Source organism: Aedes aegypti, chromosome 2 (genome assembly GCF_002204515.2).
Source record: "Aedes aegypti strain LVP_AGWG chromosome 2, AaegL5.0 Primary Assembly, whole genome shotgun sequence".
Lineage (NCBI taxonomy): Eukaryota > Metazoa > Arthropoda > Insecta > Diptera > Culicidae > Aedes > Aedes aegypti.
In genome coordinates this window covers 227,594,320-227,619,718 of record NC_035108.1, presented here as the reverse complement: position 1 = coordinate 227,619,718, position 25,399 = coordinate 227,594,320, and the positions used below count along the sequence as shown (strand labels likewise).

Below are 25,399 nucleotides of genomic sequence, written 5' to 3'. Positions count from 1 at the left end.
CATTCATATTTAATTTTATTGTTGTAGCATTATTTTTCTTTGATGAGAAATACATCCAGACTCCTAAACTGCATAGTAGTATTAATAGTAGTGTGAATCCACTAATTGTTGTATTTCTAATGATATTTTGATGAAATTGTATTTCATCAACGTGTTTGCGATTTTTTATATGAAATTTGTATAGTTGAAGAATATCGGGTTGATCCAGGAATGATGTTTCATTAATTGCAATTCCAATGGTTGGAATTAACTTTGTTTCATCATAACCAATACTTTTTCTGGCGTCGTATTGTTCATTGTTGATTGTTATTATACAGTTGTCGAAAGTAATTAAGAATGTTCCAGTAATTGTTCTATTTGCTGTTTCACACGTTGAGTTAATAGTTACTGGTTGAATAGCATTTTTTACAAGTAACATATTTGAATTAATTTGTTTGATTTTATATGGTTCTTTGTATTGAGTATACGGACAATTAGCATTATATCCATTAAGGGTATTATGAATGCATTTATCATGTGTTATATTAAGTATTGCGTTATACTGACAGATTCGATACTTCTCGATGATTTGGCAATGTTTCTTTGTAACGAATGTTGACAATTCGTTTGTTATGGCGATGTTATAATCTGATGCAATTGTTCGGTTGTTGAGTGGTATGCTTTCATAATTGACATAACTATACTTTCCTTGCAAAAAGATAGGTATTTTTACAATAAAAATAATTTTTGAATTATTGTGGAAAGCTTCTATTTCGAGAAATTCATAAACTTCATCTATTGTTTTTATTTCAACATTCTGTTGTTCAAGTTTTTCTAATGCAAAACTAGTTTCATTTGGATTCAAAATTGTTTTTGATAAAATGCCTATTTTTGCGAACTGAATTGATTCAAATATATCCCTAAGTTTTCTTTCTAATAACTCCATATTAAACAAAGTATCATGAATATGTTGTCTTATATAAAAGTTTTTATAATTTTCTTCTAAATTATTAAGTTTGGAAAGTTTTCTTAATATTTCTAATTGGTGATTATTTATTTAATCTATTACTTGATTTATTCTGAATTCAAATTCCTTATTAATTTCAATTTGCCTCTCATTATTCTTTATGAGTTCGTTTATTTTATTTCCAGTCTTGTCGAATGATTGTTGTATGTCCTTCAAGTCATTGTTATCCAAATTTCCGGTTATTGATTTTATGATTGTGCCAAGAGGGTTCAAAATTCCTCTTTTGTTTCTTTTTAAAGGTTTCAAATTCTGGTATGATTCTAAGAGGCTTATCATTCTTGCGTTAAGAACGTCATTGTATTCAGGTGTTGTGTCGTTATGTTTGAGAAGTTTCAAAGTGTGGGTAAACATTTTGATATTACTTTGAAATTTCTCGGTGTCAATTTGATGAATATGAAAATGGTATGATTTTATGATTTTTGCTTCCCGTTCCTTGAAAGCGATTATTCCTGGGTGCCGCGCTAAATCAGTGATGGTTAGCGTTCCCATGGTAAATGGTATCCATCTATAATAAAATAAAAATAAAAGATTTTGTAGTAATGATTAAAATATTATTTGGTTTGAAGTGTTTTGTAAGCATTTCCGATGTATCATCATTTTCATTGATGATGTTTCGTGTTTTGGATGTATCATCATTTGCGTTGATGACATTTCCTTCTAAGATCTAAATAAATGGAATAAAAACATAATTAATAAATCTTTTCATATTAATAATTTCATAAATGTTATTTTTTTATTTGTTCCATCACCATCATGGTTTTCTTATTCTTTTAATTTTTGTTTTATGTAATTTTCGATTCTTAATATCTTCAAATGTTTTTCTTCTATCTGTTTTAACTGTATTCTTATTAAATGGATCTTTTGTTTTACTCTTTATTCCTTGTCTTGCTATATAAACTTCATCATTAGGGTTTAAACATGGTTCAATTTCACGGTTTTTGTTATGATATCTTAAATCTAGATTTTGTTTCTGTTTTAACTTTATAATAGCTTCATCATAAATCTTATTCCTGTGGATTATAATTTCATCAATATCCATTGATCTTTCTTCACCATCTTTAATACCGAAAAATATTTCAAAAGGTTTCAGATTTGTAGTTGAATGAATTGTTTTATTATAGTGTGCTAATGCAATTCGAAATAATTCTTTTTTTGTGATGTCTTCATATTTATCCTGAATACATCTATAAATTTCACTTAATGTTGAATGAAATCTCTTGACAATTCCATTCATTTCACTTTTATTTGATGCTGTGAAATACATATTGGTACCTAGATCTAATAACATTCCTTGAATTTCGGGTGATTTTAGTGCTGGTTCATTATCGCATACAATCAATTTTGGACAACCATATGTCGAAATCAATTTTGTAATCCCTTTTCTTATATCTGGTATCGATCGTGATTTTATTGGAATTAACATTCCAAATTTAGAAAGTTTGTCAATTGCAGATAGGAAAATATTAGGTTGACAAATAAAAATATCAATATGAACTGTGTCCATAGGTTTTTTAGGAATAGGGGTTTCAGCGAACATAATTTTATAAGGATGTCGTTCGTATTTTGCTTTTTGACATACTTTGCATACTAAAATAAATTGACGAATTATATTTTTCATCTTAGGGAAATAATAGTTTCTTTGTATTTCCGCAAGATTTTCATCTATTCCTCTATGTGCTCTATTGTGAATAGTATCAATTACTTCATTTTGTTCCTCAAAGTATCTTAAATCGGTTAAAAACTTTTGAGAGATAAAAATTCTTAATTTTCTGTTTCTACTGAAATAATTTTTGTAGACTATTTGTAAAGTGTTTATTAAGTTTTCTGGACAATAAATGCAATTAACTCGTGAATAATCAAGTTTTGTTTTGAAAATTCTTATCAAACAAGGAATTCCAAAGTTGATTTTTGTTATAGTATGACGAAATACTTTTGGAAAAACTTCTTCAAAGTTTTCATCTTCATTGTGGTCAATTTTTAAAATAATTTGGTTTGAAAAAGCTTTTAGAGGTTTTTCTGTACACGGAATGTATTCTGAATCATCAGTATCAGCTGAATGTTGTGTAGTTGAATTAGATGATATTTCGTTGTCTTCAACATCATCATGTGCATTTATTTCATGTGGAATTCGCGATAAGCCATCTGCAACAACATTTTGTTTTCCGGCTTTGTATTGAATATCATAGGAGTAATCCATTAATGCAATCATCCATTTAGCAATTTTAGTTGATGGGTCTTTAAGGTTCATGACACCTGTTAGAGGTTTATGATCAGTAAACAGTGTGAATTTCTTACCGAAAAGATAAGGTCGAAAATATTTTGTTGCCCAATAAATAGCAAGTAACTCTTTTTCAATAGTTGAATATTTTTCTTCATGTTTATTTAGTGTTCTAGAAGCAAATGCAATAGGTCTATCTTTTCCTATTGGGCCTTGAGATAAGACCGCGCCAATTGCATATTTTGAAGCGTCAGTTGTTATGTTAAATGGTTTATTGAAATCAGGATATTGGAGTACAGAACTACTGGTTAATATTTTCTTACATTTTTCAAAGGAGTCAACAAATTCTCGTGTATGCACGATCTTTTCATCTTTTCTCAAACATTGAGTCAAAGGTTTTGTAAGTCGGCTAAAATCTTTTATAAATCTTCTGTAATACCCTAATGTTCCTAAAAATGATTTAATGTCTTTTTCAGTTTTTGGAATGGGCCAATTCTTAATTGCTTCTATTTTATCTGGATTAGGTTTAACACCATCTTCATTGACAATATGTCCCAAAAATGCAACTTCTTTTTGTAAAAATTCACTTTTGTCTAATTGAACCTTTAAATTCGCTTCTTCAAGAGCTGTTAATACTGCAGCTAGATTATTGTAATGTTCCTGTAAACCTGCACTATAGACGATAATATCGTCCATGTAAACAAGGCAATTTACTCCAATTAAACCTTTAAGAATGGTATTCATAAGTCGTTGAAAAGTTGCAGGTGCATTTTTAAGTCCAAACGGCATTCTTAAATATTCGTAATGACCACCGTCTGTAGAAAATGCTGTTTTTGGTATGTCCTTTTCATTCATTTCAATCTGGTGAAAACCTGAAGCAAGGTCTAATGTAGTAAAATACGTACTTCGACCTAGTTTATCGAGTATATCTGTGATGTTTGGTATAGGAAATTTATCATCAATTGTTTTTGCATTTAATTTTCTGTAATCTATAACTATTCTCCATTTTTGTTGACCAGAAGCATCTATTTTCTTAGGTACTATCCATACTGGAGAATTCCATGGAGAACTTGAAGGTCTAATAATTTGTTCTCTCAACATTTTCTGAATTTGATTACTAACTTCCTCTTTATGACAATGAGGGTAACGATAACTTTTTTGATATATAGGTAAATCGTCTTTAGTGTAAATTGAATGTTTAACTTCAGTGGTGCTTGATAATGATTCACCTTCTACATAAAATGCTGATTGATGTTCTGCTATTATGTTTAATAATTTTGTTTTTTCTTCAGTATTTAAATGATCTAGCCTCAATTGATCGATGAGTTTCCTATATTTATGATTGATATTTGGTAAATTAGAAAATTTATTATTTATATCAACTTGTTGAAAATTATTCAATTCTATGTTTAATGGAAAGTCTAGTGAAAAATATTGTGATGCAATGGATCTATTTTCCACTTGTATAAATGCTTTATTCTGTTGTGCACGATAAATTCCTGCACATATGAATAGATTTGGTAAAATTTCATAATCATATTCAATATAGAAGTCTCCATTTTCAGCAACAGTAGGAACTTCAATGGTACACCTGCTTTGACCAGGGATTTCTATTGAAACAATTTCTGGATATTTTTTATATAATTTGAATAGAAAACCTGAAATATTTAGTATGCTATTTTTAGCATCAATTAATGCTCCTAATTGTTGTAATGTTTCATAGCCAATTAGGCCATCAAAGAATTTGTGAAAATCGAAAACATGAAATATAAATGTAGTTTGAATGATGTCCGGAAATGGGTTGAAATTTACATAACTTTTTATTACATGTTTGCCCATAATATTTGTAATAGTTGCTGGAAAGGGTAGTTGTTCTGCTCTATTAACTAATCGCGGGCTAAGATAATTTTTGTTTGCTCCTGTATCTATGAGTAGTTTTACGTCGAATCCTTGAGCTGTTCTCAATCTTAGATATGGTATGCAATTTAGGTTATCGAATCTTGATTGGGTACCATCCGAAAATTTAAATTGTCTATTAAATTTGCTTTCTGATCTGAGGTTTCTTTAGAAATTTTATCTGATTGTCCAACTGTTTCTATAGGTTTTTCATTATTTTGACATGGATAAAAGTATTCAGATGGATTTTCATAATAGTACTCATAGGGATTATTTTCAATCCAATGTCCATCATTATTTGTATATGTTTCATTTTCTGAAGGATCTTCAGTATTATGAAGTTCTTCAACATGGAATTTTGGAGGTCCATTTTGTTGGAAAAAATTCCTTCGATTTTGTTGTGGATACGATGGTTTGGAATTATTAAAATTGGGTCGATTCACATAATTTACTTGCTTAGTTCGTATTGAACGATCTACTTCCATTGGAGCAGGCTTAGGTTGATATATGGGAAAAGGTTTTGGGGCAAAAACGTTTCTGTTGGGAACAGGCAATTTGGGAATGTTATCGTAAAAATTTCTTGTTTGTTGTATAGGCATTCTAGGATTTGGTGGTTGAAAATATGAAAAAGTAGGTTGATTTGTTTGCTTAGGAAGAGAAGGATAGAAGGGTGATGATTTTAATCCTTGTTTGGCCTGAAAATTTCGTTCTTCAACACATGCATCAAAAGCTTCTTTTAAAGTAGATGGTTTCCTTGCTCTAACATTTCCACCTATTGGTTCTTTTAAACCAGCAAGAAAAACTTGCAATGCATTTTCCTTATGTGTCGCGATTCTGTCCGTTTTCAAATCATTATCCTGAATTAAAATATTTGTATTGTTGATTAAAAGGGAAAGCAAATTTTGAACCTGTCCATAAAAATTTTCAATAGTTGTTATTTGTTGTACCTGGAATAATTCACGCGTTAAAGTTACACAGTCTCGCTTATCGTTGTAGTAAGCGATTAAATTTGCTTTGATATCATTCCAAATTAATGGAGTTCCATAAATTTCAAGTATCTGATCTGCTTCACCAATAATTTTTGCACGAATGGATTGTAACCAAACATTAAAAAATGGAGTATTTTCTAATGCAGATATGAAAGGAAATAAATTATCTACTGATCTTATGAAATTATGAAGTTTCACGGGGTTTCCATTAAATGTTGGCAAATCTCTAATAGCTTGAAGTGTAGAACTAGCCCTCGTGCGTTAAAATACACTCAAATAAAGATTTAAAAAAAAAAAAAAACTAATAGCTTGAGGAGTTTGCATAGATTTCAGAACTATTTCAGCTTGTTGAAACATTTGAGCTGTTTCATCTGCATCAAGTGCATTACCATTATGAGCCATTTTGAAATATTTGTTAAATGAATCAATATTAAAATAAAATTTTCAAATACCAAAATTATTTTTTATTGTTACGAGTAATTTGTTCTTCTTTCTTAATTCGAGCCCACCGTTCAACTTCACGGGCATAAAATTCTTTTTTCTGTTTTTTCGTGAGATGTGCGGGTGTTTTGCGAATTATTTTTTTATTTTCTGTATTTGGGATATATGGAGGTTGATTCACATTATCCCAATTTTCATTTTCCATATTTTATTTAAAAATATAAAAACAACACTTTTTCTTTCTAAAAAAAAATTAAATTTCACTTTTCTTTCAAAAAAAAAATATAAAACTGTAAAAACAACACTTTTCTTTCTAAAAAAAATTAAACTTCACTTTTCTTTTAATAATTATACAAATCACTGTTTTTCTTTCTTTTCCTAAAAACTTAATGCTAAAAATTTTTGTGATGATTGAGTGGTTGTTATTTTGTTAAGAAAATATTATACAAAATTACTTACAAAAGTAGAAGAAAATGTCCCATGTTCATTGGGGTTTCTTCAGTTGGTTTGTCGTTAGTGGCAGCTCCAGCGATTTGATACTTAATTTTCGCTTAAGTTTTCACTTTCACTTTCACTACACTGACCGGTTACTACGCGACTGCGCCAGTTAACTCCCCGAGCGGGTGGAGTTCTTTTTAAAAAACTAAAACACTTCTAATTCTATGATACAACTGACTCTATTCCTAATTGGCAAATGGTTTTTATAATCTTCAATTGGCCCTTGGCCTTGAAAGCATACTAATGTGGTGGCGTCGTTTCTGCTGATGCAATTTCCCACGCGTAGTCGTCAAACGGTTCTGCTTTTCGTCTCGAAGAACAATGCTTTCTTTATCGTCACTTGTTGATCTGCCTGTTGATCCGCTTGCGATGATGATTCATGGTCACGGTCCTTCCTATGCTGGGATCGATGGTTTGATGATCGGGAACTTGCGGGTGTGTAAATAGAGTGTCAATCATTGTTGTGAACCATATTGCCTGTGATGATTTCCATTCCTCTTGGATGTTTCTTCGAAATATGTCACATGGTAGATTATTTATGGGTTTGATCTGGAATTCGATCTAGGAATCTGGGATGTTTACTGAAAGTGTGTCGCGTAAGCGCATAATGAGTTATTTATGGTTTTGTTTACGGACAATCTCCAGATTGCGCAATTACGCATCTGCTTTCATTTCATAAGTGATTCATAAGTGAATCATTAGGTTGTTTATGATTTAATGCTAGGATACGTGAGTTGTGGTAATCCTTTACATGGATAAGCCGTTAACTTATATATATATATATATATATATATATATATATATATATATATATATATATATATATATATATATATATATATATATATATATATATATATATATATATATATATATTTTGGGGACTATGCACCTGAATAGAAAAGTAATCGCCTCGAAAAGTAATCAATATCGATGCGTGCGAAATGCCAGAAATGGTCAAGAAAATTATTTTCTTTGATCGCAGTATGTAGTTTGGAAGAAGTGTCATTTAAAATAGAGCTCGCTGTATACAATTTTTAACCAATTCTTTTAAAGGAATGTTTATTTTACTTGAGCGAAATTGCATCAGTATCAGAAGGCCGGCTCCAGAGGCATGTTCCCCATCATTTGGGAGATTTGTGCTTCACAGCCACACACATCACTTCACATTAGTCATGATGTCGAAATTTTATATTATGTTATTCCAAATCTGAGTTATTATGTTATTATTATGTTGTTCTAGAAGCAAATTTTAATTACAGTCAACTCTCCTTAACTCGATATTGAAGGGACCATCGAGTAAGGGATGTATCGACTTACAGAACACTAAACCAAGGGACCATCGAGTTAGCCATGAAAACCAACTTTTACTATGGTTCTCTAACTCGATATCGAGATACGGAATATCGAGTAAGGGAGAGTTAACTGTATTATTTTTAGTCATTCTAACTCGTATTTCAAACCAGATATGACAAGTTTAGTTATCAAGAGAAAATTTGCCATCACTTAGTAATTTACCTTTATCCCGGTTGTTTGTTAATATTTGAAATATGTGGGCTGAGTTGTCTTTAATTTGGCAATAAGAATAGATTAAATTAATTAACTCATTACGCGTGGTAAAAATGGATAAATTATGAACATTATGAAAAAAATCCACGTGCTCGGCTGGGATTTGAACCCAGGACTCTTGTATGCTAGACGAGCGCTTTATCAACTAATCTACCGAGCCACTTGGTGACCCAATAACAAGGTTACAAGTTTCGAATTCAAATCCACACAGACCACGCAGACCGCGTGCAGAGCCAGTGCGATTTATCGCGACTCCAGTTGGAAGCCGGAATCATCGACACGCGACAATCGATTTTTCTCAAAATCTATGCGTTGAACCTAACGTCGGGCATAGTGCGCTGGACAGCGGATCTGGTGGACTACCCAGCGCACCTTGCCCGACGTAGCTCCGACGCATAGGTTTGGAGGAAATCCGTTTTTCGCGTGTCAAAAATTCCGGTTTTCATCTGTGTGAATAATATTTAGTGTTGAAACTGTTTGCCTATCATATCTACATCGCTTTCACAACAACTGTATTGTGGAAGAGTAAAGATGCGGGATGGCTAGCAACGTGTCGTTCTCACTCAAGTGGCGACATGACTACTACAGAGAGGCAGTAACATTTTAATATAAATTGACGCTCATATTGAGCTAATCTTTACCACGCGTAATGTTTTAGCTAATTTAATAACCATGCGGATTGGATTACCGTACAGCTCAATATAAGCGACAATTGATAATTAGGAATAGTTTCAATACGGCGCATACTGTAGCAAAACAAACCTTTGCCAAAGCGACACCAAAGTGAAAGAATATTATCCGACTCCCGTATAAGAAAACAGAATGTTTTAATGTAGAAATATAGGTCAAATTTTAACTTATAAATGAACAAAAGCGAGCATAATATTCAAAAATTTGTCATATATTTGAAACTAATGCATCCAAATTCAGTTCAGATTCGACCGTTTTATATTAAAATTTAGATAATTTAGGTATATCCAGGGAAAAAACTCCAGAATATGCGAAACATGACCCTCTATTTCGTATACGGTACTGAGCTTAGTGACATCTGAACTCACGAATGCTCACATACGCTCGTTTGTTTTTGTTTTCCCTTGAGAAACTTGCACACGCTTTCCAGACTCATTAAAATGCATATTGTCCCCTTGATGCTACAACTAGATAACTCGAAAATCCAAATTTCGTACTATTCAACATTGAAAGTTTGACCGTTTCACAAGGTGATGGATCATCACAGATAATAAAATTGAAAAGTAATCTTTGACTTGTTTACTTTGAATCACACGCTCATGATCTATGAATATCTGGAAGATTTAATTAAGATTTATGATTCGACAAATTGAACTCTAAAAATCGAAAATTCGAGTTATCTAGTTGTAGCATTAAGGGGATGATATGTAAAAATATTACTCAAATTGAAAAATTTACACTCACATTCCCACCCTGTAGGTGTCACCATCCCTCGGAATCGAATTGGCACACTGACATAGGCAATCGAAACATTCCTATTCTTGATTTCCTATTTGAGAACTGAGCTTGACTTTAAACGCATCATGTTCTTTCCTATAGGCTTCAGTGCTTGCTCATTACGCCTAGTTCGGAGTCAGATCGCTTAAAGATTTGCAATTGATTTGCCCCAATATTCTCCCCTAAGCCTAATACAGTCAGACTGCTTGTCACCAGCCACGCATTTGGCGAAGGGTCTGCAGATCGTCCTCAATTTGGTCGATCCATCTGGCCCGTTGTACACCACGTCATCTTGTGCCGGTCGGAATATTTTCGGGAACCAATTTCACCGGATTGTTATCCGAAATTCTGGTGACATGCCCGGCCCACCGCAACCTCCCAATTTTCGCGAAGTGAACAATGGTTGGCTCTCCCAACAGCTGGTGCAATTCATGGTTCATCCGCCTTCTCCACGTTCCGTCTTCCATCTGCACTCCGCCGTAGATGGTCCGCAACACTTTCCGTTCGAAAACACCAAGGGCGCGTTGATCCTCTGCACGTAGGGTCCATGTTTCGTGCGCATAGAGGAGTAGATTTCTTTGCTGGTGTTATTGCCGGCGGTCACGAGTGAGCCCAAGTAAATGAATTCTTCGACCATTTCGATTTCATCACAGTCAATATGAGGCGTGGGAGGCGTGCCGTGTCCTCTCTTGAGCCACTTGCTATCATGTACTTTGTCTTTGACTCAGGGTTCTGAATTATCGTATCAATGATGCGAAATCTACGATTTTTCGCACGTAAGGGAATGCTTTTTCACTTCCTCACGTGAAAATCTATTTTCGCTCACACTTATTTTCCCTAGAGCTACGATGGAGGATAACCGAAAATCATTCCACTACGGGAATAATTTCTTTTTCACCCCATCATATTTTCGCTCACCAACTTATCCCGAGAATTATCACTATGTGGATAAACAAAAACTGGTGCCGCCGACGGGATTCGAACCTACAACATTGCTAAAAACAGCCGCGATGCGTGCACGCTAACCATGCTACTACATCAACTTGACGAAAGCAGCAGTTAATTTGATGCATAAAAGCAACTGCTGCTTGTGGCGATGGACACATGAAAAGTTCTCCTTGGAGAGGAGAAAAGTAAAATAAAATTCTCACAGCTGTGGAGTTGTGCTGTTATCTATTTTCGCTTTGTTTTGTAGACGGATAATTTCGCAAGGCAGCTTTTCGCTGAAAATTGTGGTGAGGGAGAAATCCATTATCGTGAGAGTGAGTGAGAATTCGGAAGCTTGTCTTTGACACATAGATGTTCAGTCCGATTCGCCTAGCTTCAGCCCTTAGTTGGATTACGTACCCGCCATCGTCTCACAGTTCCGTGCTACGATATCTATGTCTTCGGCGAAACCAAGTAGTTGGCTGGACGTTCTGAAAATCGTGCTACTCGTGTCAAACCCTCTAACGCAATGTTGAAAAGTAAACACGAAAGGCCATCACCTCGTCGTAATCCTCTGCAAGATTCGATGGGACTCGAGAGTGTTTCTGATATTCGGACTACGCACATCACTCGCTCCTTCGTCGCCTTGATCAAGCTTATCAGTTTGTCCGGGAAACCGTTTTCGTGCATAATCTGTAATAGCTGATCTCGAACGATTGTATCATAGGCCGATTTAAAATCGATGAATAAATAAAATCGCTCATAAATCCTGCCTGATATTGTCCAAAGAACTTATACTTATTTATTTGTTCAACAACAATTCAATCAATCAACAGGCTAATACTAAGCCCTAATGATATTCAATCTACAAAAATATCTTTTAAAATTTTGCTTGAACGCTTCTCTAGATAGATATAAATCGGAATAATCTGCCACTATATTAACTATCTAGCAATTGGTGATAGACGGCGGCATAACATTTGGAAGAGTACCCTTATCCTCATGATACGTTATTCCACATTCTAGATCACAGTTTGAATGAATGTTCGAGTTTAATTTATTTTGTTTATCAAATTAAGTATCCATGGTGGAAATATAAAATTAGGAAAACAAGTTTTATATTGATAATAAATCTTCGAGCTGTTTTATTGTGTTTACAATAAACTCTTTCAAACCCGAGATGTGGTCATCAAACTGATGCAATTTTTGACATTTTTGCTCCCCTATGCTTAAACGGTGTTAATTATGATAAAAATCATTCTCCTAAAATTTGAAATGATTTGGAAGATATTTGGTTGTGCACACGCCATTTGAAGTTTATATGGAAATTGCTATGAAAAAGGCAAAGCTTTTGTGTTGAGTCCTCTTACTGCTCGAAATAATAATCTATGGAAAAGTGAACACACTCTTCTTGTGTGAAATCTTCCCAGCTACAACTTTGTCGAAGACCACATTTCGATGGGACGTAAGGATAATTTGTTATTATTGATAACAACGTCTAAACCATGCTGAGATGATCAAGTGAAGTGTTAAAGTTAAATTTGTAGTTTTAAACATACTCTAATAATCCCTCCCCTAAATTTAATATAAAAAGTGTAGTACTGCTTTTTTGCTGTAGAACATAGTAGCCTGGATTACTTTGATCTATTCTACCCACCAGGAGCACCACTGTTGCCTGCCGGACAGTTGGTTCAGCGTGCAAAATGCATACCCAGTTTATGATTACGAATAGCAATTAATCCCGACGTCCAATCAAAATGTGGTCTCTTGCAAAGTTACACTCAAAACAATCCATTACGTATTTTTTTCCATCACACTTTTCACGTAGCATCTACATGAATCGAATGTGAAGATGAATGAACGCATGAATCGATAAACTTTTTCCTTCCGCCGGTGATCGGTAGTTGCTACGTGTTTTTTTGGCTTTGGGACATTTCGTCGAATGACATTTGGTCGAAAGTACATTTGGTCCAAAGGACATTTGGTCGAATGGACATTTGGTCGAATGGCTTCAGAACATTTATTTTGTTCGAATGATGTTTAGTTGGACGGAAATTTGGTTGAATGCTTATTTTGAATTGGTTAATTGAAAGATCATTTTAAAAAAATTGATTATTGTTTTCTAAGTTTTGCAAAATTGATAAGATATTGTTTGAACATATCGTTTTGAATAATCTGTATCATTAACTGTTGTTGAATAAAAAATGGGGCATTTTATGTAGTCTTATTTTTATATCACATAACCTTTTTATTTGTAATTAGAAGTTATGCCAATATCTAGTATTTCAATTATTATTCAAATGAATTTTTCAGTAGTTTTTTGTACATTGACTGAAATTCATAGCTCTAGTGAATTTATTATTCTTTTAAAATATCATCACTCTTTGAAAAACTGCGCGACAACAACGGCAGGAACAATTTGCTTCAAGGAAAACCTTTATGGCGAAATGAATGTTAGGTGTCGGTAACTCTACTTATGGCCAATTGGCTTATTGTGACTTTCAGCTTAACCTTAGTTAGATACTGGGGTCATTATGACCCAAAATCGAATTTCAACCTGCAATATCTCTGTTGTTATCAAACGGATCTTTCTGAAATTCCCTGACTTTTAATATTTTGTGGAAACGAAGCGCAAGACCAAAAAAATTTTTTCTTAAGGTGATTCTAAGATGGCGCCACAAAAAAACAACTTAATAAGATACTGGGGTCATTATGACCCAGAAATGTATACCCCTATAAATCAGCGAAATATCAACCGAATAATGAAATTTATGCCGCATTCGAAAGATATACTACTCAAGATTCTGATCACTACCTGGAATACCGGTTCCGGATCCAGTGGCCACCGGGAATCGGCTACGAAGGGGACCATGTTGGCCACGTGGAATTTCAGTACACTCAGTCCAGAAATCTGCAGTCATCACCAAATTGTGTAAGATGCAGGCCATATAGGAATGTACTGTCTTCAGCAAACTTGTTTCGGGGACCAAGAACTTCCACATGGGATACAATTTAGTTCAGAACTCGACCGCGACGTGGCGCTAGCGTCGATATGAACTTCCGGTAGGGGCTAATTATGCGATAACTCGAGATCGCGAGCACATAGAAGGATGCTGTCTTCGGCAAAGTTGCTCAGGAGGATAAAGACTTCCACATGAGATACAATTTAGTTCAGAACTCGACCGCGACGTGGCGCTAGCGTCGATATGAACTTCCGGTAGGGGCTAATTATGCGATAACTCGAGATCACGAGCACATAGAAGGATGCTGTCTTCGGCAAAAATGCTCAGGAGGATAAGCACTTCCTCATAAGATACAATTTAGTTCAGAACTCGACCACCGCGTGGCGCTAGCGTCGATATGAACTTCCGGTAGAGGCTAATTATGCGATAACTCGAGATTGCGAACACATAGAAGGATGCTGTCTTCGGCATAGTTGCTCAGGAGGATAAGAACTTCCACATGAGATACAATTTAGTTCAGAACTCGACCGCGACGTGGCGCTAGCGTCGATATGAACTTCCGGTAGAGGCTAATTATGCGATAACTCGAGATCGCGAGCACATAGAAGGATGCTGTCTTCGGCAAAGTTGCTCAGGAGGATAAGCACTTCCTCATGAGATACAATTTAGTTCAGAACTCGACCACCGCGTGGCGCTAGCGTCGATATGAACTTCCGGTAGAGGCTAATCATGCGATAACTCGAGATTGCGAACACATAGAAGGATGCTGTCTTCGGCGTAGTTGCTCAGGAGGATAAGAACTTCCACATGAGATACAATTAAGTTCAGAACTCGACCGCGACGTGGCGCTAGCGTCGATATGAACTTCCGGTAGAGGCTAATTATGCGATAACTCGAGATTGCGAACACATAGAAGGATGCTGTCTTCGGCATAGTTGCTCAGGAGGATAAGAACTTCCACATGAGATACAATTAAGTTCAGAACTCGACCGCGACGTGGCGCTAGCGTCGATATGAACTTCCGGTAGAGGCTAATTATGCGATAACTCGAGATCGCGAGCACATAGAAGGATGCTGTCTTCGGCAAAGTTGCTCAGGAGGATAAGCACTTCCTCATGAGATACAATTTAGTTCAGAACTCGACCACCGCGTGGCGCTAGCGTCGATATGAACTTCCGGTAGAGGCTAATTATGCGATAACTCGAGATTGCGAACACATAGAAGGATGCTGTCTTCGGCAAAGTTGCTCAGGAGGATAAGAACTTCCACATGAGATACAATTTAGTTCAGAACTCGACCGCGACGTGGCGCTAGCGTCGATATGAACTTCCGGTAGAGGCTAATTATGCGATAACTCGAGATCGCGAGCACATAGAAGGATGCTGTCTTCGGCAAAGTTGCTCAGGAGGATAAGCACTTCCTCATGAGATACAATTTAGTTCAGAACTCGACCACCGCGTGGCGCTAGCGTCGATATGAACTTCCGGTAGAGGCTAATCATGCGATAACTCGAGATTGCGAACACATAGAAGGATGCTGTCTTCGGCGTAGTTGCTCAGGAGGATAAGAACTTCCACATGAGATACAATTAAGTTCAGAACTCGACCGCGACGTGGCGCTAGCGTCGATATGAACTTCCGGTAGAGGCTAATTATGCGATAACTCGAGATTGCGAACACATAGAAGGATGCTGTCTTCGGCATAGTTGCTCAGGAGGATAAGAACTTCCACATGAGATACAATTAAGTTCAGAACTCGACCGCGACGTGGCGCTAGCGTCGATATGAACTTCCGGTAGAGGCTAATTATGCGATAACTCGAGATCGCGAGCACATAGAAGGATGCTGTCTTCGGCAAAGTTGCTCAGGAGGATAAGAACTTCCACATGAGATACCATTTAGTTCAGAACTCGACCACCGCGTGGCGCTAGCGTCGATATGAACTTCCGGTAGAGGCTAATCATGCGATAACTCGAGATTGCGAACACATAGAAGGATGCTGTCTTCGGCAAAGTTGCTCAGGAGGATAAGAACTTCCTCATGAGATACAATTTAGTTCAGAACTCGACCGCTGCGTGGCGCTAGCGTCGATATGAACTTCCGGTAGGGGCTAATTATGCGATAACTCGAGATCGCGAGCACATAGAAGGATGCTGTCTTCGGCAAAGTTGCTCAGGAGGATAAGAACTTCCTCATGAGATACAATTTAGTTCAGAACTCGACCACCGCGTGGCGCTAGCGTCGATACGAACTTCCGGTAGAGGCTAATTATGCGATAACTCGAGAATGCGAACACATAGAAGGATGCTGTCTTCGGCAAAGTTGCTCAGGAGGATAAGCACTTCCTCATGAGATACAATTTAGTTCAGAACTCGACCACCGCGTGGCGCTAGCGTCGATACGAACTTCCGGTAGAGGCTAATTATGCGATAACTCGAGAATGCGAGCACATAGAAGGATGCTGTCTTCGGCAAAGTTGCTCAGGAGGATAAGCACTTCCTCATGAGATACAATTTTAGTTCAGAACTCGACCGCTGCGTGGCGCTAGCGTCGATATGGACTTTCGGTAAGGGCTAATTATGCGATAACACGAGATTGCGAACACATAGAAAGATGCAGTCTTGGGAAAAGTTGTTCATGAGGATAAGGACTTCCACATGAGATACAATTTAGTTCAGAACTCGACCACCGTGTGGCGCTAGCGTCGATATGGACTTTCGGTAAGGGCTAATTATGCGATAACACGAGATTGCGAGCACATAGAAGGATGCTGTCTTCGACAAAGTTGCTCAGGAGGATAAGAACTTCCACATGAGATACAATTTATTTCAGAACTCGACCGCTGCGTGGCGCTAGCGTCGATATGAACTTCCGGTAGGGGCTTATTATGCGATAACTCGAGATTGCGAACACATAGAAGGATTCTGTCTTCGGCAAAGTTGCTCAGGAGGATAAGCACTTCCTCATGAGATACAATTTAGTTCAGAACTCGACCACCGCGTGGCGCTAGCGTCGATATGAACTTCCGGTAGGAGCTAATTATGCAATAAATCAAGATTGCGAGCACATAGAAGGATGTTGTCTTCGGCAAAGTTGCTCAGGAGGATAAGGACTTCCACATGAGATACAATTTAGTTCAGAACTCGACCACCGTGTGGCGCTAGCGTCGATATGGACTTTCGGTAAGGGCTAATTATGCGATAACACGAGATTGCGAGCACATAGAAGGATGCTGTCTTCAGCAAAGTTGCTCAGGAGGATAAGAACTTCCACATGAGATACAATTTATTTCAGAACTCGACCGCTGCGTGGCACTAGCGTCGTTACGAACTTCCGGTGGAGGCTAATTATGCGATAACTCGAGATTGCGAACACATAGAAGGATTCTGTCTTCGGCAAAGTTGCTCAGGAGGATAAGCACTTCCTCATGAGATACAATTTAGTTCAGAACTCGACCGCTGCGTGGCGCTAGCGTCGATATGAACTTCCGGTAGGGGCTAATTATGCGATAACTCGAGATTGCGAACACACAGAAGGATTCTGTCTTCGGCAAAGTTGCTCAGGAGGATAAGCACTTCCACATGAGATACAATTTATTTCAGAACTCGACCACCGCGTGGCGCTAGCGTCGATACGAACTTCCGGTAGATGCTAATTATGCGATAACTCGAGAATGCGAACACATAGAAGGACGCTGTCTTCGGCAAAGTTGCTCAGGAGGATAAGCACTTCCTCATGAGATACAATTTAGTTCAGAACTCGACCGCTGCGTGGCGCTAGCGTCGATACGAACTTCCGGTAGATGCTAATTATGCGATAACTCGAGAATGCGAACACATAGAAGGACGCTGTCTTCGGCAAAGTTGCTCAGGATGATAAGGACTTCCACATGAGATACAATTTAGTTCAGAACTCAACCGCTGCGTGGCGTTAGCGTCGATATGAACTTCCGGTAGGAGCTAATTATGCGATAACTCGAGATTGCGAACACACAGAAAGATGCTGTCTTCGGCAAAGTTGCTCAGGAGGATAAGCACTTCCACATGAGATACAATTTATTTCAGAACTCGACCACCGCGTGGCGCTAGCGTCGATACGAACTTCCGGTAGATGCTAATTATGCGATAACTCGAGATCGCGAACACATAGAAGGACGCTGTCTTCGGCAAAGTTGCTCAGGAGGATAAGCACTTCCTCATGAGATACAATTTAGTTCAGAACTCGACCGCTGCGTGGCGCTAGCGTCGATACGAACTTCCGGTAGATGCTAATTATGCGATAACTCGAGAATGCGAACACATAGAAGGACGCTGTCTTCGGCAAAGTTGCTCAGGATGATAAGGACTTCCTCATGAGATACAATTTAGTTCAGAACTCGACCACCACGTGGCCAATTTTTAATGTAAACAAAGAAATAAATTGCTGAAAGAAATTCGTGAGAAACTCCAAAAAGAACGAAACAGTAATTTAAGGAGTAATTTTTAAAATCATTGGATAAATAAATAAATTGATAAAATTACGCCTTGAGGAGAACTGGGGGTGTCTCTCCTAGGAAATAATTTATAAGGACGTCCCCGAAAAAAAATTCTGTGGCGTATCCCTAGAAGAAATAAGAGATAGAATTCCGAAAGAAACTCTTGAGCACATTTCATAAGAAACTTCCTACATTTTCTCACCCCTACTTTAAAAAGTGCACGTCATAAACTTTAATTTGAACGTAATCTTCTGCTTGAGTTGTGATTATCTAATCACCTACACTATTCTTCGCAAGTTAGAGTAAGTAGATTTGCGAGCATGACTTGAAGTATAAAGATGTGAATGTGTTCGGATAGTGATAATTATCAATATTATAATTGAGATAAATAAAAACTTATAGTACAGTGAAACCTCCATGAGTTGATATTGAAGGGACCATCGACTCATGGAAATATCGAGTCATGGAACAGCATTCCTTTGGATAGCTGCTTCTAGGAACCATCATAGTAACCATGAAAATTTGTTTTTACTATGGTCCCATGAGTCGATATCGAGTCATGGAACATCGACTCATGGAGGTATCACTGTAAAATCAATAGAATGTGTGAATTTGATTTAAAGTAAAATTTAGTGCTGAAGTAGTTGATTTGATTCAGAATCAATTATTTTTGCGTAAGTAATAATAATTAACAGGATAGTAACGCCAAAATAAAACATTCTTCTCCGTTAACTTCTGGACATTTCTTTTGAATCAGCTTCTGCAGAAATTTCAACAAGTATTTGCATAAAGGTTTTGTATGATAACAATTTTGGCAGGAAGAACTCAGAAAAATTTCGTCAGATTATCTTGAAAAAAGGTTTGTAAAAAAAATTAAGCAATTTCGCAAACACCAATGAAAAAATTCCAAAAATCCAAATTTCTCGTAGAATTCTATAATAAAGGATTAGAAGAATCAAATTAGATTGAATAAATGACCGTGCAGGAATTCATACATCAACTCGAACGAATGTTGGAACTATCTTGTGGACTAATACTAGAAAGAACAGCTGGAGGAATTCCAAAAATAGCTTCATTGGGACGCATTATTAAAAAGTACTCTGAAGTGTTTTTAAAAAATCCTCTTGATAAAATTCAAAATTATCCTTTAGAAAAAAATCAGACTATTATTCCGTCAAATCCAAAATAATAACTTGAGAAATACTGGAAACAATTTTAAAATCAGATCGTCGAAGAATTCAATAAAAAAGACCTGTGAGGGAATTGCAAAAACTCTGAAGAATTCACTCCAGATAGATTTCTCCGGGAATTAATCCATCCTCAGGGAACTTTTCCAGGAATTATTGCATAGATTACTTCAAGCACTTCTCCAGCGATTCTTCCAAAGATTCTTCAAGCGATTTCTCCTGACATTCCTCTAATAAAAAATAAGAGATTCCCCTAAAGATTCCTCCAAGAAGATCTCTACAGAGATTTTTGCAGAATGTCAGAAGTTTCTCTATGAAACATTTCTTCAAGGATTACTTAAAATATTTCCACAGTGAATTCTCCAGACATTCCGCTGGTAGTCCTCTCAAGATTCCTCTAGGATTTACTTCTAAGATTTCCTCCAGGGATCGCTCCAGGAATTCTATAACGAATTATTTCAGAGATTCTACCATTCAATTGGGGATTTTACAAGAAATTATTTTATGAGTTCTTATAGGGATCGCTGGAGAAATTCTTGCAAGAGCCCAAGAAGGGATTCTCGAGGAAAGCTCTGGAGGAATTCCTTACAAAAATCCCCGGAACAGCATACATGCTTTTCAGTTACGCAGTCTCTATTTTTTTCAACGTTCTATTTATGATGAAGACTGCGTAGACGAAACTCATATTTCATTTATATATACAGTCAAATCTCTACCAGTTCATTCCTGAAACGATATCTACAGGAAACCATGTAGAGATTTTTGTGTAGCGATCCTTGGAGAAATTCCTGAAGAAAAAGCTGGAGAAATCTCTGCAGGAATTCCTGTAAAGATTTGCATAGAGAAATCTCTGTAGGAGTCTTTGGATAGACTCATGTACTGCCCATAACTGCATATTTGTAACATTCGACAAAAGTAGGCATTGAGTAAATGGAATACCAATGATGACAGTATGGGAGGAAACTAAAATTACTAAAAATTAACAGGAACTCAAAAGTGCTTATTTGAGGCTGATATTTTGTACAACTCATATCGCATACTAGGTGAATAGTCAGAAAATAATTCTGGTAGAAATTTCATTGCTGTTACATTACGAGGCTCATTTATAATCTCAATGTTACTGTTATGCGGGTATAATTACCAATGTGACAAAACAACTTGGTATTTTTTCGAATTTTCTAGAACAATCTCACATATTTCAGTAAGCTGATCGAAAGTATTTATCATTTGATGACTCTCCATGGTATTAACTTCAATTTGTCAAAAATGTCGAATGTGACAAATATGCAGATATGGGCAGTGTAGGCATCCATGAAGGACTCTTGGAGACATCTTTGGAGGAATCACTGATGAATGGAGGTATCCTAGGAAGAATCGATGTAGAAATTTTGCAGGTGGAATCGCTAGAGAAATCCCTGGAAAAACCCCTGTAGATTTTTTGCTGGAAAAACCCCTGTAGATTTTTGTTGGATAAATCCCTGAAAGAATCCTTATAGGAGTATTGAATTGGAAAAATTTCTCGAAAAAATCTAAGGTAAAATAACTAAAGAAATCCATGAATAGATTTTCAAAAAAAAAAAATTATAGAGATTTTACTGTAGGATATGTAGAGATTTTTTTTTAATGAAATCCATGGAGAAATTTTTAGCATAAGTTCTGATAATATTCTAGCAGGAATTAATGGAAGAATCTCTAGAGAAATTTCAAGAAGAACTCTTGGGGGAATCCATGGAGTATTATTGAAGACCCAGTACGAATCCCTGGAGAAATTCTTGGGGAATCCCTGGAAGATTACCTTGAGAAATTCTTGAGGCGTTTCATGAAATTTCCTTGAGTAATTCGTGAGTTTTAGAACACCTGCAGAAATTCCTTGTGGAATCCTTGTAGAATTTCCTCGTAGAATCATCCCTGGAGGAATCCCGGAATAATTTCTGAACGAATCTCGAGAGAACTGCTTGGGGATATTTTTGTATGTATCCGTGGAGGAATCCTCGGAAAAAATTCTGAAGATATCAGCATGAGCATGAGCATGAGCATAAATGACCGTACAATTCGTAGTTGCTACTCCATGATTAACCAGAGCAATCGAAGTTGCACAGTGATTTAGTGAATGGGGCTTGGGATTAGCTTACCAATCTTCAATGTGCACAAATCGAGAGCTCAAACTTTAGAAGTCAATAACGGCGCCGGCCACGTCCTTACGGTCATCGGGGAAGGGAAGGAATGTTAGTTAGACAACCATTGGTTTTAGAGACCGAAGAATCTTCTGCATCTCCATAGTTGTCATGGAAAGGATATTGGGTTAGTGGGATAAGGTAAGGATCTGGGAGTCATCTTGAGTCGATGATGCGATCCTTGATATATTCACGCCTGACCGGATTCGCGATATTATTCGATAAATGAATTGTATGCCGAACAAGCCGAATCGTTCGCCCTCGCAGGAGCAAGCAACGTGACCAAAGGATCAAACACTACTAACACTAATCACGCGATCCGCGACTCTTATATACTATCGTGCCGCGCGAGTGACGCGCAACACGATTGATCCTGTCCGCATCACTCGCCCCCGCAGGAGCAAGCAACCGCGACCAAAGGATCAAACACTACTAACCTCGGAAAAAATTCTGAAGATATCACTAGAGAAACATCTTTAGTAATCCTTGAAGAAATTGTTTTAAGTGTTATTTATGGAGGAATTCCTGGAGAAAGCCTTGGAGATATCTGTGCAAGAATCCTTGAAGACACTTTCCTGGAGAAATCCTTGCAAAAGTCTGTGGAAAATTTTATAGAGGAATACCAGAAGAAATAACTTAAAAAATCCCTGGAGAAATCTCCGGAGAAATTTCGAAGTATTCCTAAAACGAATCCTGGAGGAACCCTTGGAAAAAATCCTGAAAGAATCCCAATAAAGATTTTGTTGGAGGAATCTACGAAGGAATCACTTAAGACATTTCTGCTGGAAACCTTTGCGAAATCTCTGAAGAAATCCTTATACATATTTTTTTTGTAGGAATCCTTGTAAAAATTCCATGTCAACTCCCTGGAGGAAGCTATTCCATGCATGGCAAACAAAAGTTCTTCCTGAATGAATCTCTGGCAAAAGTCCTAGGGAACCCCAGAAGAAATCATTGTAGAGATTAAGGTACAGAATAGCTTGGATTATTTTCTGGTAAAATACTTGGAGGAATGTTCGAAAAATTTCCTGGAAAAAATCTTTGGGAGTGTCTCTGGAGATATTTCGAGAGGATGAGGACAGAAGGGCATGGGTTTGTATTCCATCGGATGAGCTCTCGGTAAATAACTGTAGAATCCATCATACAAATCATTTAAGGTTACTGGACTATATCCTTTGAATAACTCCGATGTGAACTACGTCGTGAGATCTAGATAACTTTTGGAGGAAATCCAGAAGGAATAACTGGTATAAAGTCATAAGATTCCTCCGGATCCAATTAAAAACTAAAGTGCACAGTTACTGCAACAACTTCTAAAGAAAACTAGAAGTAATTGTTTTTGCAACTTCATGACGTTATCTGTATCTGAACTCTTGTTGGAATTTTAGAAGTGAGTACAATATAGTTCATATCATATCATAGAGCTTATTTTATATTATATACAATCGACTCTCCACAACTCGATATTCTCTAACCCGAAATACTCTATAACTAGATGGATTCTCCGGTTCCTTCGAATTTCCATACATTTTGCTCTCCATAAGTCGATATTTCTGTAACTCGATATCTCCACAAGTTGATGTTACGTGAGATGTGAATTTCTCTCCATAACTCGATATCTATTTTAATTTTTTTTTCTTTTTTGGGGAAACGTGATTTAATTTTTGTTTGAAGGTGAATAAATACTTACAAGTTGTAATGACATGAAAATGATAAAAACTATTGTCAGTAAAAATAACGTGATTTTTCGAGCACTTCGAAAAATGTTTTTAAATAATAGTTTGTAAAATGCTATCAACAAAATAATACTGCTTTCTTACAAAAATGATAATAAAAATATTGGAAATACAAAAATTAGTTCCTTCGATTTTGTGTCGGTATATTCTATTATACCATAATTCTATAAGTCGATGGTCCCTTGAATATCGAGTTATGGAGAGTCGACTGTAGTTTATATCGTAACATATTTTTCGTGGATCGTGTAGTTAAAAGACACGGACACCGTCTTCAGCCATTTAGCTGCACAGACTGTTACTTAACACTAGACAAAGAATAAGCATGCTCCAATGGTACAGCCGAGAAACATTCCTCACGAAAAGTTTCAATGGCTGCAGCGGGAATCGAACCCACACCCCATGACACGATGCATTGCCTGACGACACTAACCGCACGGCCACGAAGCCCACAAGTTCAGAGTTCATATCATATAAGAGCAATATAATGACGAGCGTCACGCGGAATTTACTACGCAGAATTAAAAAAAAACTGAACAACTTTGCCGAAGATAAAACCTTCAAAAAAGAGTTCCTTCTGGAAGTACATATAGACGCCAGCACCACATGCTGGTTAAATTTTTAACGTATGTTCATGACTAATTCCTTATTCTCTCGAACAATTTTACCGCAGACAGCATCCTTCTATAAGTCGGGTCTCGGGTTTTCAAATCCGGACTCGAATGGTTCGGGACGGATTTGAAGGCTAGAACATTTTTTTCGAGTACGTCGGAATCGGGCTTGTAAAAATGCGGATTTAGGTGGACTTTAGTATGAGTTATGGTAAGAGTAACAACCAAAAAGCTTCCTTATGCATCAGAAACGATGAATTTATCTATTTTGAAAACTCGGTCTTTTCTTACAAAAAATGCTTAGGTTTCGTGTCAGATTTGGATTTGAACAGCGGATTTTTTTTTCAAGTTCGGGTCAGGTCTGAGTACGGGTCGGGTCCGGGTTTAAAAAAAAAAATAAAGTAAGTCGGGTACGGGTCGTGTTTGAGCTCAAAAAATGTGAAAACCCCCTCTAATAATTAACCTCTATCGGAAATACAAATCGACGTCAAATCCACCGGGTGCTCGAGCAACTTTGTGGAAGACAGCATCCTTCTAAATGACCCATAACGCGGGTACGTCACAGTTTCATGGTGCGTTATGGAGAAAAGATATACCAGTGAACCCTAGTCCTGACTGCTTCAAACGAGAAGAACAGGATGTTCGAGTAATGAAAGGAACACTTATTAATCCTTGTTACATTTTAAACCTTGTTGAAAGTGACAAGTCTCGGTTTTCCCAGTTGCAGAGAATGGTCTGACAATGATCGAGACAAGGAAAAAAATTGAACAATTTGTTTCATAATCCTTCATTCATTTGATTCTCTAGTTTGATAAGTAGGGACTATGATTCTGATGCACGGACAATATCTGTGTAATTTCTACCGAAAGTCCATATCGACGCTAGCGCCACGCGGTGGTCGAGTTCTGAACTAAATTGTATCTCATTTGCAAGTCCTTATCCTCCTGAACTACTTTGCCGAAGACTGCATCCTTCTATGTGCTCGCAATCTCGAGTTATCGCATAATTAGCCCCTACCGGAAGTTCATATCGACGCTAGCGCCACGCAGCGGTCGAGTTCTGAACTAAATTGTATCTCATGTGGAAGTGCTTATCCTCCTGAGCAACTTTGCCGAAGACTGCATCCTTCTATGTGCTCGCAATCTCGAGTTATCGCATAATTAGCACCTACCGGAAGTTCATATCGACGCTAGCGCCACGCAGTGGTCGAGTTCTGAACTAAAGTGTATCTCATGTGGAAGTCCTTA

General features: G+C 36.9%; 1 protein-coding gene and 1 long non-coding RNA gene across 10 annotated transcripts in view; both read left to right on the top strand.

Moving 5' to 3' along the window:
* The window catches only part of LOC5572048 (F-actin-uncapping protein LRRC16A), a 147,385-nt gene that overhangs the window by 88,816 nt on the left and 33,170 nt on the right, over nt 1–25,399 (top strand). The gene's annotated exons all lie outside the window — the stretch shown is intronic.
* Nucleotides 4,484–6,769, top strand: LOC110676415. Its single transcript, XR_002500363.1, has 2 exons — nt 4,484–6,348; nt 6,424–6,769. It is a non-coding gene; the product is annotated as an uncharacterized LOC110676415 (long non-coding RNA).